Source organism: Empidonax traillii, unplaced genomic scaffold (genome assembly GCF_003031625.1).
Source record: "Empidonax traillii isolate 1590-97213 ecotype Southwest subspecies unplaced genomic scaffold, ASM303162v1 scaffold793:size290412, whole genome shotgun sequence".
Classification (NCBI taxonomy): domain Eukaryota; kingdom Metazoa; phylum Chordata; class Aves; order Passeriformes; family Tyrannidae; genus Empidonax; species Empidonax traillii.
Genome location: NW_020955986.1, coordinates 151,743 through 157,866, shown reverse-complemented (window position 1 = coordinate 157,866; position 6,124 = coordinate 151,743).

Below are 6,124 nucleotides of genomic sequence, written 5' to 3'. Positions count from 1 at the left end.
TGTGTCTACATATGCAAGTCATCTGAAAAAAAGCTGCTTGTGTTGGTGGGAAAGGGGCTGGTGTGGAGAAGGAATCGAGTCCTTGGACCTTGTGGGCAATGCTCTCCCAGTCCCTGCTCTCCAAACGGGGCACCTGCTGGCTGTTGTTTGCTGAGATGCAGGATGCTGAAGGAGTGGAAAGGCAGTGTTCCTAGAGAGTTGTTATGTCTATGGTTCTGTTGCAAGACCCATGAACTGTGTCAATAGGAGGGGTAGGTCCACGCTTAGGCCTCTCTTGCAGTTTTTGGAATAAATAGCAAACACCTACCTGAAAGCACAGCCTTGTCTTCTCTTGTTGCTATGTTCGCCTCTTTCAGTAAGAGGCTATAGATTTTATAGTCGCTAAATTAAAAAGTTCTACAAAATAATATTTTTGGGTTTGTCCAAAGCTGAATTTGTATTGTGATTTGTCTCATTTGTCACGCTTTTAATCTGCGGGTCCCTGAGTACAAGCTTGTCCCAGCTTATGATCCACCAGGTGAATCTTGAGAGCTGTTAAGTCACAAATGCAAATAAAAATTACCTGCCCATTCTCCACTGATGGTGCTCGCAGGGAATGGGGAGGGAGGCCTTGCACCAAGTTACTCCATGGCTTAAGATCTCTCTTGGATATTTCAGGTGTTGTCCCTGGAAGACAGTTCAACATTTTAAAGAAATATTGCCAGTTCATTGTACTTCTGATAAGGCGTTTACTGTTTCAGGAACTTTACAATAAATGAAATTTTGTTTTCTGAACAGCTAATGAGTCTGTTGTTCTCTGTGCTTTGGGAAACACTTAAACCCCAGGATCTTTCCTCAAAACAGCATTGCTGGTTAGAAACTGAGTTCCAGAAAGTCACACTGGTTTGTCTGGTGCAGGATAAGCTGCATGATGACTGAAATGAATAATAAAGCTGAAGCACAGTGCTGCATTGCAAATTACCGCAACTTAAACTCTTCTGTCCTGGGTGACCGCACACCTTTATGCCTGGCTCTGACTACTAGCTAGAAATATTCTGCTGGATCTGAGTTGTAGTATTGCTACATGGAGTCTCTTGCTTTTCTCCAAGGATTATTGTGAAGTTATTTCTCTCAGCGCTCATTAGAAGGATTACTGATATTTTCGTTTTTCTGAATTATATATTTGTTCCATTTTTGCAGCGCATATAAGATGCACCAATCATCCTTTCCACTCTAAAGCAACGTGCTTCCACTGTAGAGATCTTCACAACAGAGCATTTAGTGATGTTGAATTAAGCTGTCTTTGGGATTGATGAATATAGTCACATTATCCATGTAAATCTTCCTGGGTTTTTCTTGGTCTGTACTAAACCTGGAAGTACATTTCCATTAGATTTAGGACTGTTGGTTTAGATGTTGAAGAGGTGGGAAATGACCTGCCTGAGGATGTGCGGTTGGCAAGATGGTATTTAAATGCCAAGAACTGTGCAATGTACAACTGACAGCTGTGTATCCAGGACAGGTTGGAGCAGCTACAAATCAGCATTTATCCAGGTTTAACCAATTGTGGTGTCGTGTCTGCTCCTAGGCAGTGAAATTTTGATATCCCCTCCAAAACGTGCTGTGTCCAGAACTGCGTTATTTGCCTGATGCCACTTCTGTGGGGAAAGTAAGAGCATCAGCTAGATCCTAGGTGATGACCCTAGGGGGAGGAAACCATTTCTTCTTCTCTGGAAAGGCATTTTCTCTTCTAACATTGCTTAATTTCATTAATCGTTCCTGTTACAAGACAGCTAACAACTGCAGAGCTTTGCTAAAGTAAAATATTTTGGTTCCATAAAAATGCAACCTTGAAGCTTTATAAAACAGAGAAAAATTAGGTCCATATGGGTGTAAAAATCTCTCTTAATTAAGGAAAGGTTAGGATTTGTCAAGGTGAAGCAGAGCGTTAGGAGCACAACAAAATTAGGAGAGGAAAGGGAACCACTTGGAGGGATTATCCTTTTTCCTGTAAACACGGAGAACTTAATTGAGTCTTTGCTTGCCTGTGCAATCAGAATCACAGCTAAGCTGGTGATGCATTGAAATCAGTGTACCCCATCTCTTCAATTAATTTGTAATGCCAGCGTACAGACTGAATTACACAGGTGCCTTTTCACTACTCCTGAGCTGCCGGGGTATATCACCTTACTGTCCACCACCTTCCAGTAGCACCCTGTGAGATCCAGCTGGTCTGGAATCACTGGATGGAAGTCCTTGTTGTGGGCCTTACCAAGCAAAGAGAGGCAAAGACTGTCTCACAGAAGTTACTGAATAAAGGTGCTTGCTCCTAAGTCCTCCAGGAAAGCAAATTAACAGAAACAGCACTACGCTGCTTAAGAAATTACATCATTCTGTTATTTTTATACAATTGGTGCTAATTAAAATGAACCAAAGGCATTTGGCCAGGTGTGATGTGTCTTCCAAAATAACACCAAAAATTTGGTGTGGGTCTCCGTTGCTCCTTGTGTTACAGGACTGCCTGGGCCCTGCTGCAGGAAACTTGCAAACTTTGCAAAAAACATGCAGGAAAATGATTTTTCTTTGGCAAGCAGGAAAGATGCAAGAAACAACTGGATGCGTTCTCATTTCTAAATGAGAGATGAATCCAAATGACTTGTGTTCCCAGTGCAATGCAAGACATCTGCCCAAGCTACAAAGTTAACTGAGTGGCCCATAAATTGGGCAAAACTATTAATCCTCGGAGAAACATATTCAAAAGGGAACATGTCAGCCCGCTTAGCCTTTCTGGAGGTTGTGCTTTTACAACATCTGGCTTTACACTGCCCCTGTGTGCTAGTTGGGTCCAACTCAAGTAGGTTCAAGTGTTGGAACAATATTTGTTGTTCCTCAGCTGTAAATTAAGTCTGAAGAGTCTGCCACCTTGATAGTTTCCTTGAGGGTGATGGCTGCCTGGCAGAAGCAATTAAAATCAAACTAGAGAATGAGGAACAAACACGCAATCCAGCGAAGGTCGGTCGTGACAATGATGCTTGTTTTAACCACACCAACAACTGGAAAAGGAATGCAAATTTTCAAGACAATTAAAAAGAAATTATTTAACGTACTCAACATGATTAAAATGGTTAAAGGATTGCAGCACCTGTTAACAAGGGTGAGAGACTTGGAATTGGAAAAGAGAAGGTTCAGCAAGGAATCTTATCAGTGTGGGGGAAGACTGAAGAGAATGGAGCCACAGTCTTTTTAGTGCTGTCCAGTGGCAGGACAAGAGGCACTGGGCACACACTGAAACACATGAAATTCTGTTTAAACATAAGAACAAGCTTTTTTTTAATGTGAGAATGGTTGAACACAGCTTGTCCAGAGGGCATAGAGTCTCCATCCTCAGTGATCTTCGAAGGCTGACTGGATGCGGTCCCAGGTAATACGCTCTAGCTGACCTGGGTGGGAATGAAACACTTGGACTAGATGATCTCCCAAAGCTCCTCCCAACCTTAGTTGTTCTGTGGGATCTAGGGTCTTTCATCAAAAGGTGAATATTTTCCCAATAAAAATTAAATCAGTGTTTCAGTGACATAATGAAGTTAAATAGAACTTAATGTGCTCCAGTGTTCCTTAGAAGAAAAGACTGCAAAGGGCCCAGGTGCCCTTTTGAAGTTGTTTGGGCTTTCAGCAGCTGCTGTGTTTTGAGACCTTTGCTCTCCCTGTTTTCCTGGCATGTTCCAGCTCCCTTGCCTGCTCCTGCTGCACCTGTGTCCTCCCTGAAAGCAGCTGTGGGCTGTGATGTATTTAATGGGAGCCACATGGCCAAAGCAGCTTGGCACCAGCCTGCTGAGGTTTTTTTTTCCTCCCTTTGAATATGTGCAAAAAGAGCTCAAACACGGAGAGGAAGTGACTTCTGCAGCTCCTCAAGGTCATGAGGTAAGAAATTCTGTGTTTGCTGACTCTTTGGTAATAAAACAAAGGCAGGGATTTGATTGTGATTTTACTCTTGTCCCATTGCACTGGTTTGCTGGCTTCCAGCTCCACCCATTGCTTTCTTACTCCTCTGGGTTTAAAGATTTGGAGAATTGGTATGCTATGATGATACTGCCCGTTCCTACGGCTCTGGTGACCCTGTTGGTTGGTTTGGATGACTGGGAGTCCTCAAAGTTAAAGGGGTGCTCTGTTGGGTCTCTAGGGGGAAAGTGAGAGATGAAACCTCTGCTTCCCCCAAGAGAGGTAATCTCCAGCATTACTGGTAAGGTTTGTGTGGGGATACACCTTCCAGGTCTGGAAAACCCAGGGTCAGAGCCAGGCCATGCGGTGGTGGTGTGGTGCAGCAATTTGTGAAGCCAGAGTGGAGATCTTGTGTGTGCCAGCTGAAGAGCCAAGAAGGTGGTGAGCCAGCATTGTGCTGCAGGCTATGGCCAGGTTTCCTGGACACTCGCTCACCTGGCAGCCATCGCAAGCTCCGGGCTTACTAAGCACACAGAGGTGACAAAATGCAGAGGAACGGCGATGTGTGCCAGATGCAGCCAGTGAAGACAGAGGGAGGGACTACGTCTGACTGAACAGGCTGGGGTTGCTCTCCACAGCCACATCATCTATAGAGATTAGTAAGAACTCAAAGCTGCAGCCAGGGAAGCGGTAACTGATGGATGGGAAGTGGTTTATTTGGCTTTTTCTTGTCAACTGTTTGGCTCCCCACCAAACTTCTTCAGTGACCAAAAGCTAGAGTTGATCAAGACACCAGGTGGCCAGGAGATCTCTGTATCTCTCAGGTGTTCTTCTTGCTAGGTGGGCTGCAGTAGTGCACGGCTGATGTTTTGAAATCACATGGTTTGTATTTCGCTTTACAAAACCATCTGGGTAATGCTGCCTCTCTTTGATTCATCCTAATCTTCTCCCTGGTCTGCTGGGCTTTCAGGCAGGTTGGATCAGGTCTCCCAAGAGCTGTTCATCCTGACAGCTCTTTGTGAAGTTCAAACTGCAGCGTGTGTATTGTTTCTTTCTGAAATTGTTTGTCCAAGATGCCTTTGCTGTGGTCCTTTAATTCCTCCTTCTTTTTACTGCGGCATTTGCTCTTCAGGTTTGTTCAGAGGTCACCTTGTCCAACTTGCTGGCTCATTGTTGAACAAGAAAATGCCCACTGTTTTTCAATGATTCTTTGATTTAGTTTGCCCTTTTCTGTGAAAAGCTTTGCAGTGCCTCTGCCTCAAGTGGGTTTCCAGGACTCAAATTTGGATGAAGACATTGAGAGGGAAGAAAAAGGAACTGAGTGATATAAGCCCTGGGCTTTCCCAAGCTGCAGCTTGATTAAGCATCTCTGTTAGAGTGAACCCAAAATACTCTTCTGTCTGGATGTTCTTAATGGCTCACGTGTTACTTTAAAGCATGAAGGCAGGACAGTTACTTGTGTTTTTTCAGTGTCTCAGACTGTGCCTTTGTTTGCAATTGTTCACACGTGCAGTTTGGAGTGGGAGTGGAAAATGCATGCATTTGGGGTTTTTGTTTGTTTGTTTGGGTCATTTGTGTTTTTTTGTTTGGTTGTGTTTTGGGTTTTGTGGGTTTTTTTGCTTATTCCTCAGCTTAGTTCTGGTGCTGGGCAGTTCTCTACCTGACGGACAGAACTATGGCACAGTCGAAATCTCCTGTTGTAGTCAGAGTGAACTGTGGCAGTACTTTGTGTGTTCTGCACCTCCTGAGTGTTCTCCCCCCTAAGTAAATGTCCTCCCCTGAACTCGTGTCACGCAGTGCCAGTGTGAGGCAGCGGCTTCTTCTGAGTGACCCTCAGTGTGAGCAGGGAGTCTCTTCCTGGAATTCCTAAGTTACAAGGAATAGCCTCAGCTATTTCATGTACTTTTTAATTATATCTGTAATGGAGAAAATCTACCTGATACGTGGCGTGGAGGGTGCTGCTGCTGAGCTTCACCTTTGCTGCTTCAGTGCTCCTGATTTAGGTAACAGCTTGCTGAGAAATGAGCGAGAACTGAAGGAGCGAGGGAATCGTTTTGAGAAGCTGGTTTGGTCTTCTGGCCATGACACAGCAGCCCAACTGTCCTGACTTCGGTCTGCAATTGTAAAACAAAGCTAAAGTTTCCTGGCAGTTTGTTTATTTATTTCAAATTCATAATACCAGCACACACAGGGCATAACATGTGAC